This window comes from Chenopodium quinoa, unplaced genomic scaffold (genome assembly GCF_001683475.1).
Source record: "Chenopodium quinoa cultivar QQ74 unplaced genomic scaffold, ASM168347v1, whole genome shotgun sequence".
Classification (NCBI taxonomy): domain Eukaryota; kingdom Viridiplantae; phylum Streptophyta; class Magnoliopsida; order Caryophyllales; family Amaranthaceae; genus Chenopodium; species Chenopodium quinoa.
Window position 1 is genome coordinate 92,010 of NW_018742213.1, and position 14,604 is coordinate 106,613.

Genomic DNA, 14,604 nt, shown 5'->3' on the forward strand with positions numbered 1-14,604 from the left:
ATGTCTACCTAGCCCTATCTTGATTGGAGGGGGATCCACAAGTAAATCAGACATAGGCCAATGCCTCTCACCCTCTAAAGGTGGTATGAAGTTCTCATATGCTTTGAGGTATGTCTCTTTCTTGTAGCATTGATCCACATAATCCTCTGGATTCTTATGCAAAAAGAAAATGGCAGCTACAACATGGTATGACACACACATATTCCATTTCCTACATGTGCAGGTCATTTCTTCTAAATTAACAGAACAAGTATCTGTAGACACCCATTTGTGTCTCCCCAAAACCAAACCCAGTGATGAGTACCTTTCACGTCGAATCATAATTGAATGAAGTGAAAGTGTGGAAAGTTTAGTGTTGCGGATAGTTTTAATTCTTTTCTCTTCTCTCTGTTTTTGAAAACTTATTTTAAGAAAACAGTCAATCAAGTTTGGTTGGTCCATGATATGGGTCCAATAGTAGTGTAGTTGGATAGGGCTTGACAAGAGCTTTCCAACGATATATTATAAGCCCAATTCCGATGAATATTGAGGAAGTTATGGCCAATTTACCAAATTGGGCCCGGTATGATGCCATTTATGTTCTTTCTAATATTTATGATTGTTAGTATCATGTTAAGGCTAAAGATTTGATTTTTATTGCTTAGTGACATGCTAGGATTTGTTATTAATCTCGTTAGTATCTTGCCTAGGATCTTGCTATTTTTATTATGCTTTAACATGATTTATGATTATTTTTATAATTGTTTTGATTATGATTATAATTTTATTATTGCTATAATTATTATTATTATGATTAATATGATTGTTATTATGATGATTATTGTAATGATTATGATTATAATTATTATTTTGATTATTATTATGATTTTATTTATTATGTTGCTTGATTATTTATTTGTTATTGCTTGATCACACCTTTTATGCATGTTTAAAGGGAATTTGTACTTGTAATCTCCCTTAATAAGATAATTAATAATCTTGTTTAGGGTTAATATGATTATAATTCAAGTGATCTCCAATAATAGATTTATTTGTGCATTAAATTCAACCAACATAGATAATCTTGTTTAGGGTAAATCTATTGATTGTATGTTAATTAGAAAGCGCACATGAATACGATATGAATAAAGTAGAGGCCTATTATTAGGGCAGTTTTAATCTCTTTTAGGTTGGATTTGTACCTTCATCCCCGAACCCTTATTTGGTTCTAGACCTTATGGAGTTAACGATCTCTTGGATCGTTAAGGGGTGTAACCTTCACCCTGTGAACGGTTTACAAGTTCCTAAAACGTGTTGGCGAGTCTTTTGCTCTATCTTCTTCCCTTTTGGATGCCACCGTACTTTAGTGTATGATCACAGTGGGGTTCAAGCAAAGGGGATTAACGCTTGAAATATTCCCTACAATTTTTGGCGACTCTGCTGGGAAGGATTTCTATTTTAATTCCTAAATTTGTTTCGACAATGATTTAGAATGAGTGGATGAGACTCGAAATGTTCTAAGTATTTCATGTGCGTAATTTTGATTAACTTTATTGTCATATGCATAAAAAAGATCTCATTGGAAAGACCATCCGTAATGAGTTAAAAACATAGGATTTTACACGTAGGAAACTTGAGAAATATCTTTCACAACTAGTACCGAAATAACACCGCGCGAAACTGGAAAATTTTATCAAGCACAGAAAGTTGTTGAGGCATGTGGGAAGTAGCGCCAGGGGCCAGAGCATTGGCGCCATAATTTTAACCGTAGCGCCAGACGCCAGCATTGGCGCCATGCGCTACAGCTAAAATCTGGCGCCAGTCTCTATTTGCTGGCGCCAACTTCCCCCAATACCGAGCCAGAAATATGCGTTCTAATTTCGACCAGTTTTTCGCATTGTTTGCTCAATCCTACTTCCTGATTGAATTTTTTCTCACTTTTCTGAAACCCATATGTGTTTAACGTATAGACATAACCCTCTGGGAATTCATGCTCCATCTACCTAATTGAACGCTCTGTGCAACAAAGGGTACATCCGAGAATGTTGAATTCACCAAACCATGGAAGCGAGTTTTTTCTAAAGCTCGCGGTGTCCCATCCACTCGCGCCAACCCTTCATGGTTAGGCTTCCGCGCGGTGAATCCGGACAATTAACCATGGACCCTCTTTGACTAAACCATATCCCGAACTTTAGAGAATTGGAGCCATGGTTAGGTTACAAACTCATTGCATCATATTGTGCCTACTTGACTAATTGTGCATTATTTGTTGTGCATATGATCTATGTTTTCTTAACCGTTTGTTTGACTTGTGTTGAGATTAAATAAATTAATGACTTAAAGAACTTTTCCTAATTAATTAATTTGAATGAATAAAGTCTAATATTTTAATCAGAATTGACCTAGTACGACTTTAGGCATACCCCAATTGATTAATAACACCAAAAACAGTCTCAGATTGAAGCTCCACCATTGGCGCCAAAATCTGGACTGTAACGCCACCCTGTGGAGTGTGGCGCCTGGCCACAGCTCTGTCGTCTGGCGCCAAGCTACACAGTGTGACGCCAGTTCTATCGTTTTGCCGACAGTTCGGATTATTGGTCGAGTCATCACCTAGTGTCTAATTAACCAGTTTGCTAATTAATTCGGTTAATTTTCGCTATCAACAGTACCTTGTCGAGTCATTAATTGAGTCTAGACACTAAGTCAAATAGTCTAGCCACATGGTCATGACACGAGTCTTAACGTACCACCTACACTCACTAGTCTTAGCACACACTTTGAGTATATGTCACCATGACCATGTCTTAGGTTTATGCATGAGTCGGCCTTTTCCGTCATTTGAGTTAGGGGATACACTCTATTCCTAATTCTTCATATCCCTCCATCTACATCATCTTCCTTCACATTCTATTCCAATCTTTCTTCACTTCCTCCATCCATTGCTTGTTGAATAAAGTTTGAGTCAAATAATTAACAATAAATATCCCCAATTTCCTTTTCCACAGTACTTGGTCGAGGAGAGAAGGGCGATTAATCAAGGACAACCTCTTTATTCAGGTCTCGCTTTTTGATAAACCAATTCGTCAAAAGAGGAAGACTAAAAAGATAATGGCAACTCAAGAAGAAGTCAATGAGCTTAGGAACCAATTGGTTACCGTGACTGAGACACTGAAGCTACTCACACTCAAGATCGATGATCCCGTGAAGCAACAACAAATGAACCTCATGCAAGAAAGTTTGAGCAAGCTATCTAGTGACTATAAATTTCAGGGCATGAGTTCACAAGGGGTCTCGCTGGACAAGGAACTTCTTCCGCATAAGTTCAACGCCACTGAAATCCCTAAATTCAAGGCAACAGATAACCCTTACTTTCATCTAAGAGCTTTCAAAACCATAATGAACATTAAGGGTATCGATAAGAAGGTTTTTCCCTCTCTGTTCCCACTATCTCTCAAGACCGTTTGCCAACAATGGTTCTTCTCCCTTGACAAAGAGAAAATCTCTACCTGGGAATCGATAGTAAACGCTTTTGTTGATAGGTACAAGTGCAATATTCAAGTTGAAACCGATCATAGACAACTTGAGATGCTAAGACAAAAGGAGAATGAAGGTTTTACTTCTTTCTTTAATAAGTGGAGGGAAACCTCCGCCAAGATGATTGAGGTCCCCACCGAAAAGGAGTATGTGAGGATGTTTATCAAGAATCTCCAAGAAAAGTATTCGAAGCATTTAAAATATCAACACAACTTGAATACTTTCAGAGCCGTCTATGACATAGGTATCGAGATCGAAGACGACCTCGCAAAGCAAAAAGCTACTAACAATAGTAACCACGGTGGCTGGAAAGGAAAGAAGAACGACAATCCTTCTTCTTCCGAAAACGCCCACTCTAGTAATTATGTTGTAGGGAATAAATTTCAAGCGTTAATCCCCTTTCTTGAACCTCACTATGATCATACACTAAAGTACGGTGGCGTCCAAAAGGGAAGAAGATAGAGTAAAAGAATCGCCAACAAGTTTTAGGAACTTGTAAACCGTTCACAGGGTGAAGGTTATACCCCTTAACGATCCAAGAGATCGTCAACTCCATAAGGTCTATAACCAAATAAGGGTTCGGGGATGAAGGTACAAATCCAACCTAAAAGAGATTGAACCTGCCCTAATAATAGGCCTCTACTTTATTCTGATTGTATTCATGTGCACTTTCTAATTAACATGCAATCAATAGGATTAACCCTAAACCTGTTTAATCTATGTTGGTTGAATATTAATGCACAAATAAAACTATTATTGGCGATCACTTGAAATTATAATCAAATTAACCCTAACAAGATTATTAATTATCTTATTAAGCGTGATTACAAGTACCAATTCCCTTTAAACATGCATAAAGGCGTGATCAAGCAATAAATAAATATCAAGCAACATAATAATAATCATCATGAATAACAATAATCATCATGAATAATAATTATAATCATCATAACAATAATCATAACCATGATCATAATTAAAATAATCAACATCAAAATAATAATAATAATAATAATAATAATAATAATAATAATAATAATAATAGCAGTTATAATCATAATCATGTTCATGTTAATATTAAAGCATAATGATAGCAAGATCCTAGGCATGATACTAACAAGATTAATAACAAACTCTAGCATGTCAATAAGCAATAAAAATCAAATTTTTAACCCTAACATGATACTAACAATCATAAATATTAGGAAGAACATAGGAAGCATCGTACTTTTTATCATACTTGATATTAAAATTACCCTAGACATGATACTAGGAATCATAATAACAATGTAAACATGAATTCTACATCATAACATCAATTAAAACCATTAAAGCACTTACTTTTATGCCTCGTACCTCTTTTTAATAACAAAATACACACGTTAGTAACTTCAAGGAAAATAATAATCAAACAATTAAATTAAATAATTGAAATAGAGATTTGGGACCAAACCCTCAGAAATTAAACCTTTCACGTCTAGGGCGAAGGCAACTTCGAATATGGCTAGGTGTTTCTAGATCTTGTGAATGCGGAATTTTGTATTTGAGAAAAGGCTAGTTTAGAAAAGAGAGAGAGAATAATCAAGAAAATCTTGATGAGAGTTGGTGAATGATTAAGAGAGAATTAGAGAATTAATGATTGCGAATGAAAACTGATTGTAGGTCAATGAAAACAGATTTTTTAATAAGTTATTTATAGAGAAATCAGCCAAAAAAGATAAAATTAACAAAACAGAGTCTGACGCACGCAAAACGAGGTTGGCTCCAGCCATTGGCCATTGGCGTCAGGCCTGTTTTTGACGCGTTTTCGAAAATCAGATAAGTTTTGCCGTTTAGGAGGAAAAAATCGTATCTTTTCCTCAAAAATGCTCTTTGATTTTTATTAAAACTCTGAAAAGTTAACGAAAGTCAATTTATCAATGCTAATTGAATTAGGAATGAAAAGAACCTTCTAGAAGAATCTAGAAGACAAAAACCATTCCTAATTGCATTAGGAATGATAAATCATATTAGGCCCTCACCTAGATTATTGGGCCGCATATAAGGCTCAAACCGGGTCCAGTTTAGTAATTTGGCTATAACTTCCTCAATCTTCATCGGAATTGGGCTTATAATATATCGTTGGAAAGCTCTTGTCAAGCCCCATCCAACTACACTACTATTAGACCCATATCATGGACCAACCAAACTGGATTGGATGTTTTCTTGAAATAAGTTTTTAAAAACAGAGAGAAGAGAAAAGAAATTAAAACTATCCGCGACACTAGACTTTCCACACTTTCACTTCATTCGATTATGATTCGACGCGAAAGGTATTCATCACTGGGTTGGTTTTGGGGAGACACATTTGGGTGTCTACAAATGTTAGTACCTTTGACCATAATGGTGTCTTAGCCATGGGCAATCAAGGATATAAAAAGAAACCTAGGAGAGAACTCACACCCATTGGAATGACCAACGATGTTGCTTTCGACCGTCTCTACGATTAAGGATAAATCAAACCTATTGGCCCTACCGAGGATCCAACACCAGAAAACCGATCTTCGATATGGAATCCAAACTCCTATTGCAAGTACCATCGAGGACGCGGTCATACTACTAATGAATGCTACAGGTTTCAAAATCTCATTCAAGATCTCATAGAAGCAAACAAGATCCCATTGCCTCTAGCTAGCGAGAAGACTGGGTGATGATGAAGCGAATGACACAAGACAAGAGGCGAGCTTCAACGACAAGATTTCATGACCTCTTCTTCTATTTCTTTTTCATTTTTTCCCTTCCCCAATAAGTCTAGCATAACACCTTTTCTTTTCCTTTAGATTAATTTTTGTATATTCTTTCTTTTCCTTTTTTTTTTAATAAAATGAGCATTTATTTCCTTATATATGATCATTTCATTGCATTGCATTAAAAAAAAAAATCCATGTCGAATTAAGCACAAGGTATACCAATGATTTGAGGCACCCCTTGTAGCCACATTATATTACCTTTCACCCTTCAATTGTACAATCCTTTCTTCATAAACTACTTTGAGCCTCGTCTAACGATAGACCCTTGTTTTTTCAACCCATATCTACCTAACCTTGGGATGGGATGGTGTGTAACTTATGCAATTTCGAAAGGCTTGAGTGAATTCAGAAGATTAAAATAGCAAAAAATAAGTAAAAAATAAATAAAAGTGTACAAAAGGGCAAGTTTTCCAATGTCTTTGATATGAAAATATCTTCGATAAGAACACGTCTCAGATTGCGTCTCTTATCGAGTGCTCGGTACCGTGCCTGAGAAACATGAATGCCAAGTGAGTGATAGACCGCATGATCGGAATTGCCCACACTTATAGAAATGAAATAAATGCTAAAGCAAAAGAAAAAAAGAGCTAAAAGTAAAAAGAGTAGAAACTCAAGCATAAAAATATAAAGATTCAAAAGCGAGGTTGCACACCTTGGGGGCTTATCTAGGGTCTTGAGCCTTTATCCCGTTCTTCAGCCTTTAGCCTAACCACGTTACAACCCTTAAAAAGACCTTTTTGAGGTATACATAGTTGTGCGAGGTTCGGCTAGAGCTACGTTCGTCCTGATTCCTAACGGATACGTAGGCAACCTCACGTCGAGGTGCAGCCATAATAAAAATGCATTCATATTCACATTCACACACTTACACCATGATCATATCAAGGGATTTCCTATGCTCATCCTTATTCATGTAGATCTAGACTTGGGGGCTTGATCCTTACACCATTAGCTTACCTAACCTAAGAGTCACCACCATTTGACTCTTTTCAATATATTTTTCCACACACTTAGCTCTTGCGGCCTAATTTTAGTGTCACTTTCACACACCGCACATATACATGACCAAATATATTTCCCTTAGGAACCCTTTGTCATGAAATCTTAACGCTGAAGCATGCTTCGTCAAAATTACTCATAATCGTCATTGCATCACGAAGTATGAAGTGCTTAGCCTCCGTGCCTAAGTTACTCAAATACTTTCATCATTGAGTCAACCATTAAGATAGCCTAGGATGGATTAATCCTTGCACCTTGAGAGATAGTATCAAATAACATTTGACTAAGCTCATTCAACATGCACCTTCAAACTTTCGATTCTTTTTTGCGTCTTTATTTTCGGGAGAAAGTCGACACCCTCCACAAAAATGACGGAAAATTTTTGCTTTTTTGCATTTTTCGAGTCGCACGATCACATTACAATGCACACACAAGTCATGTACACATTGAGTCATGTCGTATCATATCACCTTGATTTGAGTTTAACACATGTATCATTTCACTTTGAGTTGAGTCAATTGTGGCAATATTTTTTGCAAATGTTTCAAGACGCGGATTGTCAATTGTGGCAATATTTTACTAAAAGGATTGTCGCGTAGCGCTGGAAAATTTCCAAGGTGGATTGCTTTCAAGAGTTATATTCCAAGATGTGGATTGTCGATCGTAGCAAAGTTCTTATAAAAGATTGTTACGAAGCATTGGCAACTTTTTCCCAAAATTGGATTTTGGCAAATTTTCCGAGATACGGATTGTCGCTTCATCGTGGCAACATTTCCAAGGATGGATTGTTACGTGGCATTGAAAACTTTCCCTAAATCGGATTGTCATACATCACACAAGAGTTGTGTTGGCAACTATTCCCAAATAAAAGAGGATTGTCGACATACTGAGCGCCGATGTGCTGGCACAACAACATTAAGAATCAACAAGCAGTGATCTTTTCGAAGACTATCGCAGTGGAAATTGGAGGCATATCAATCATAAGCTCTTTGTTCAGAGACGAGTGAACATCGAAACAGAAAGGTGGCGTTCCCTAGATTGTGGAGAGTTGTCACAAACAACTGAGGATTGTTTCAAGAGAAGCAATCTTTGATAGTATTCCCTTGGACGTGGAATGTTATCAATGCGGATGGGGATTGTTTCAAGAGGAACAATCTTCGATAGTATTCCCTTGGACGTGGAATATTATCATAGCGGGGGAGGATCGTTTCAGGCGAAGCAATCTTCTAATTTGGAAGCAGTTACAGGCGTAGCGGTTTTCAAGCAGGATGACATTCTCTAGCTTGTAGGACGTCATCAAAACAACAAGGATACAGCAGCAAATCGGTTACTTTCAGAGACGTGTGCTCGACGGTGCAAGATACGCGTTTCTTAACTCTTTTATCTGTTTAACTAACGCTAGTTTGCAGGTATCGGCGTTACAAGAGTGATTTAGGATCGCAGAACGTTTTGAATCATTCTCCGTCCCTATCGATACTTTGACTTTTGTTTTCGAAAATTGCGTTTCTCCAAACCCAGTCAAAGTGGGGGCTTCTGTAGACACCCATTTGTGTCTCCCCAAAACCAAACCCAGTGATGAGTACCTTTCACGTCGAATCATAATCGAATGAAGTGAAAGTGTGGAAAGTTTAGTGTTGCGGATAGTTTTAATTCTTTTCTCTTCTCTCTGTTTTTGAAAACTTATTTTAAGAAAACAGACAATACAGTTTGGTTGGTCCATGATATGGGTCCAATAGTAGTGTAGTTAGATATGGCTTGACAAGAGCTTTCCAACGATATATTATAAGCCCAATTCCGATGAATATTGAGGAAGTTATGGCCAATTTACCAAACTGGGCCCGGTATGATGCCATTTATGCTCTTTCTAATATTTATGATTGTTAGTATCATGTTAAGGCTAAAGATTTGATTTTTATTGCTTAGTGACATGCTAGGATTTGTTATTAATCTCGTTAGTATCATGCCTAGGATCTTGCTATTTTTATTATGCTTTAACATGATTTATAATTATTTTTATAATTGTTCTGATTATGATTATAATTTTATTATTGCTATAATTATTATTATTATGATTAATATGATTGTTATTATGATGATTATTGTTATGATTATGATTATAATTATTATTTTGATTATTATTATGATTTTATTTATTATGTTGCTTGATTATTTATTTGTTATTGCTTAATCACACCTTTTATGCATGTTTAAAGGGAATTTTTACTTGTAATCTCGCTTAATAAGATAATTAATAATCTTGTTTAGGGTTAATATGATTATAATTCAAGTGATCTCCAATAATAGATTTATTTGTGCATTAAATTCAACCAACATAGATAATCTTGCTTAGGGTAAATCTATTGATTGTATGTTAATTAGAAAGCGCACATGAATACGATCTGAATAAAGTAGAGGCCTATTATTAGAACAGGTTCAATCTCTTTTAGGTTGGATTTGTACCTTCATCCCCGAACCCTTATTTGGTTCTAGACCTTATGGAGTTAACGATCTCTTGGATCGTTAAGGGGTGTAACCTTCACCCTGTGAACGGTTTACAAGTTCCTAAAACTTGTTGGCGAGTCTTTTGCTCTATCTTTTTCTCTTTTGGATGCCACCGTACTTTAGTGTATGATCACAGTGGGGTTCAAGCAAAGGGGATTAACGCTTGAAATATTCCCTACAGTATCCAACTTGTAGCTCAATTGGAATTTTGTGTTTGTGGATGGCAGGACATCATAGAAGGCAGCCTCCTCCTTTTCCTTGTCCAATTTTCTGAATCTTGGGGAACAGAACAGTCTTCCACTTCAATGTCTCTTCTTTCTTCACAGCTAGTCTTCTCATCAGGGCACCTCTGATATCCTCCAACATGTAAATAAGATGTTTAACCCTAGCATGCATGATGTATCCATTAAAAGTCTCAGCCATGTTGCTTGTCACTACATCTGCCTTCACTTCAGTCTTTAAAAAGGCTCTACAAAAAACCTTAGGGTTGTATGACTTGAATCCTTCTGCTACAAGGGGGTCTGCCACAGCTAAATTATCAATAGCATCCTTGTAATCAGCTTCACTGTAAGCCTTGACACAGTTCCAAAACATAAGCTTCATGTCATCACCCCTGAAGTTCTTTTGCCAATGAGAAAAGATGTGCCTTGCACAATGTCTATGCTCTACATTTAGCATAACCTCTTTCACTCTTGCCAATATGGACTGACACATGACATTGAAAACAAACAGTTAATCATCTACACATCTATACAAACATTGAAAATGAAAGAGATCAAGAACATAAAAGAAGAAGGATATTAAAGTTACTTGATGCTCATCTGAAACAATGGCAGTCTCAGCACCCTCACCAAGCTCAAGGCTTTTCTTCAAGTTATTCAAAAACCATTCCCATGAGTTATTGCTCTCTCCCTCTACAACAACCTAGGCAATGGGATACATCTGATCATTGCCATCCCTCCCAACTGCTGACATTAACTGCCCTCCCAAAAAGGTCTTTAAGAAACATGCATCAACACAAATCACTTTCCTACAATCTTCCTTCTAACCCTTCTGAACTCCCTCAAAACAAACATACAACCTCTTAAATATTTCAGGGGGTTTCTTCTTCTCCATGTAAGTGACTAAGTCTAAGTGAATTTCTGGACTTGTCCTTTTCAGAGCTTCTAAATACCTCCCAACTTTCCCATAGTGTTCTTTCATAGAACCATGCAACTTTTTTTGGGCTTGGTATTTCACTTTGTAAGCAAAATCTTTCTTCACAATCACCTTGTAAGCCCTCCTAACTGTCTCCATAATTTCTTTTGTAGGCCATTGTGGTCTAGCCTTGAACACATCAAGCAACAGTTCAGCCAACCATGTGCATTTCAGTTGCTTATTTTTCTCCATATTTCTTAAACAAGTGTGTCCCACCATGGCAGTCTTAACTACAAATGAACCCCTCCTAGAATTCCAAGAAGCATACAACCTAAATGGACACCCTGCTGAACACTTCACAACAATTCTTTGCTGCTTTGGCTTATTCCCTGACACTATTGTGAGGTTTCTCCCTTGAAATACTACCTACTTAGCCACAACCTATTTAAATTCTTCTCTATTACCAAACCTTTGTCCTGCCTTCCACTGGAATTGTTTAAAGTCTATGTCAACCCCTACTAACAAACTCCTCCTGATTTGCCTCTCTTTAATTTATTTGTTTCCTCATCCTCACTACCCCTAGGTGTATGAATGTCATCTTCTGAATCCTCATATTCAGACATAAAATCACCCTTCCCACTAATATCTACTAATTCACCACCTCTTTCCTTTTGAGCAGAAAGTTTTCCCTTCCCAGCTTCTTCTTGAAGCTTCTGTGCTAATTCAACAACACTATTGTTCCAACCCCTAACTCTCTCCCTAGCTACCTCATGCTCATCATCACTGGTGTCCAAATCAAACACATCAGGGTCTTTCAATAGCTCAAGGTCATTAGGCTCACCATCTACCTCAACAGATCCAAAGTTTGCCTCATAAATTTCAGAGTAACCAAGCCAGTCCTCCTCTTCACAGTCAATCAATTTATCCTTGTTCAGATAGTCTTCCTCACACTCTTCCTCATAATCAGAATCCCATCCAGGCTCATTCTCCACTACGAAATCATCATCACCATTATCCTCATCATCATAAGGTTCACCCCACGTGAAGGTGTCTAAAGGTATAGGACTATCTGGTCTGTTATCTTCCTATTCATAATCATCAAGCACAGTAGACTTGATAAATTTTAAAGGAGTTGCAGGTGTGTTTTTGGCTTTAAATTGGGGATCTGGTTTTTTAGTGGGGTTTTCTTGTGTTTTAGAAGGGATTGGGGTTGATACACTAGGAACAAGAGTGCTTTTTATGCTTTTTGGTTGTTGAATGTTGTAGACACCCATTTGTGTCTCCCCAAAACCAAACCCAGTGATGAGTACCTTCCACGTCAAATCGTAATCCAATGAAGTGAAAGTGTGGAAAGTTTAGTGTTGCGGATAGTTTTAATTTCTTTTCTCTTCTCTCTGTTTTTGAAAACCTATTTTAATAAAACAGCCAATCCAGTTTGGTTGGTCCATGATATGGGTCCAATAATAGTGTAGTTGAATAGGGCTTAAAAAGACCTTTCTAACGATATATTATAAGCCCGATTTCGATGAATATTGAGGAAGTTATGGCCAATTTACTAAATGGGCCCGGTTTGAGCCTCATATGCGGCCCAATGATCTAGAGGAGGGCCTAATATAAATTTATCATTCCTAATGCAATTAGGAATGGTTTTAGCCTTCTAGATTCTTCTAGAAGGTTCTTTTCATTCCTAATTAACTTAGCATTGATAAATTGACTTTTGTTGACTTTTTAGAGTTTTAATCAGAACAAAAGAATGTTTTTGAGGAAAATACAATTTTATCCTCCTGTACGGCAATTTCTATCTGATTTTAGAAAACGTGTCAATATTTTAGTCAGCGCCAAATGCCAGCATTAGCGCCTGGCGCTAAGCTTGGCGCCTGGCGCTAATGTCAGCGTCTGGCGCTAATCTCGTTTTACGCGTTAGAACTTTGTTTTGATTTTTTTGTCTTTTTTTCTGATTTTCTCTATAAATAGCCTCCTAAAAACTCCGTTTTCATTCACCAATTTCTTCTTACCAACTCTAATCAAGATATTCTTGATTAATTTCTCTCTCTCTTTTCTAAACTAGCTTTTCTCAAATACAAAATTCCGCATTCACAAGACTTATATACACCTAGCCATATTCGAAGTTGCCTTCGCCCTAGACGTGAAAGGTTTTAATTTCTGAAGGTTTGGTCTCAAATCTCTATTATTATTATTATTATTTTATTTAATTGTTGATTTTATTATTTTCCTTGAAGTTACTAACGTGTGTATTTTGTTATTAGAAAGAGGTACGAGGCATCCAAGTAAGTGCTTTAATTGATTTATTGATTTTATGATAGAGAAATCATGTCTAGGTTGTTATTTTGATTCCTAGTATCAGGTTAGGATATTTTTCTTAATATCATGTTGAGGGTGACAACAATAAATTCTTAGTATCATGTTTAGGGTAAAGAATATAATGTCAATTATGATTTCTATGATGCCTTTTATTGTCTTTCCTAATAGTATCGTGTTAGGGCTAAAGCTTTGATTTTTAATGTTTAGTGACATGCTAGGGTTTGTTATTAATCTTGTTAGTATTATGCCTAGGATCTTGCTATTATGCTTTAACATGATTATTTTTATAATTTTTTTTGAGAAAAGGCAAAAATGTATTAAACACCAAAAAAACGAAACAAAAACACTAAGGCTACTAAGCCCCTAGGAAAATGCCCTTCAACCAACTAAGATCCCTAGCCTTAACTTTCATACTAACAATACAAGAAATTCTATGATACACATCTATACATAGCCTATTTACCAAGATTTCAGGTCTACAAATCTGAGCCTCCCAAACTGCAAGATTTCTTTGATGCCAAATACAATAAACTAAGGCAGAACACACACTCTGAAAAACCATCTTCTGAAATCTGTTCCTGCTGTGGTCCTAACACCAATCATTACAAGTTTGGATACTTGTAAAACTCATCCCACACCCCACCTTGTCCTGCAAAAGCTTAATCAATTTCTGACTGTAAGTACATTCAAACAGCAAGTGATTATTTGTTTCAAAAGCATCAGCACAAAGAGGACAACTATCATCATTCACCACCCCATACTTTTTCAGCTTGTCCTTAGTTCTGAGCCTTCCCCCAAGAAGCCATCCAAGTCACAAATCTATGCTTAGGGATATTATATCTATTCCAAATCCAATTGCACCAAGGAACCTCAATATGACTGATTTTCAGCCACTTATAAGCACTAGCTACAGTGTAACTTGCAGGATTCTGATTCCATCTGTCCCTAGTGAAACCATGCTTGATCTTCTCTTTTACTTTCCATATCTGTTTCCACTGCCAACTTGCATGAGCTGGACACCCCAACCTTTTCCAATTCCTGCCCTTGATATAATGGTGATTCACCCACCTGAGCCAGAGACTGTCATTCTTATTTTCTATGTCCCAAACATATTTTCCCATGGCAGCAATGTTCCAAGTAATGCAATCCTGCACTCCCAGACCACCCTCCCTTTTAGACCTGCAAATAATATCCCAAGAAATAGGGGGAGCCCTGCTATAAACAGCTTTACCATCCCAAATATAATTCCTACAGACAGCCATAACCCCTTCCAAGACTTTTCTAGGCAAAATAAATAGTATTGCCCAATAAGTATGCAAGGAAAGAAGCACAAAATTTG